The sequence below is a fragment of the Propithecus coquereli genome, unplaced genomic scaffold, assembly GCF_000956105.1.
Source record: "Propithecus coquereli isolate 6110/MARCELLA unplaced genomic scaffold, Pcoq_1.0 Scaffold111, whole genome shotgun sequence".
NCBI classification, from domain to species: Eukaryota; Metazoa; Chordata; class Mammalia; order Primates; family Indriidae; genus Propithecus; species Propithecus coquereli.
In genome coordinates this window covers 6,156,752-6,157,487 of record NW_012135081.1, presented here as the reverse complement: position 1 = coordinate 6,157,487, position 736 = coordinate 6,156,752, and positions in this window count along the sequence as shown.

The window sequence follows — 736 nt, the reverse complement described above, 5'->3', positions numbered from 1 at the left end:
CAAAATAACCAAGTAAAATTCATTTTGGTAACATATTGTTATTTAACTCAGTATATCCACAATGTTATCATTTCAACATGAAATCAATATATAAATTCTTATCTCACTTTTGGTTATAATTTTAAATTTTTTGATTCATTAAAAATCAAATTAATTGATCCACTTTACATATCTGATAAATTTGCTAGCTTGAAATATGTTTAAAAAATGTCCATGATAGTAAGTTATAGTTTGCTAGACAATATTTTTATCAGTGCTAGATAGCACTAGATAATGACAGCACCAATGACAAAAATACCGATCACTAACTCTTCATATTTCTTTTGAATGATGAGTATGTGACTTCAAAAAGTGGAAAATTACAGATTAAGACTCAGCAAAATTTGTGTTCTAAAGTATTCCAAAGTCTTTGGTCCTTTTTCTTTAATTAGATGGATCTATAAACTATGTCTATCAGTAATCTTTGAGTGAAGAAGATGGTATATTTTTATGGATGGTGGTAAGTTTTTAGTTTCAGGGATTCTAAACACTTTTGGGAATCTTAAATAGGAGATAGACTACCACACTGGATTTTTTCCTGGAAATAATCCAGAGTACAGACTATTATTTAGACTATAAAGATAGTGTTCAAGTTTTTTGATTTAATGTATATTTGCATTAAAAAAGATTAAAACATTAGAGGTAGAGGTCAAGACATCAAACTCTCAGGACTGTGGGAAATAAAGGAGATTAAGTA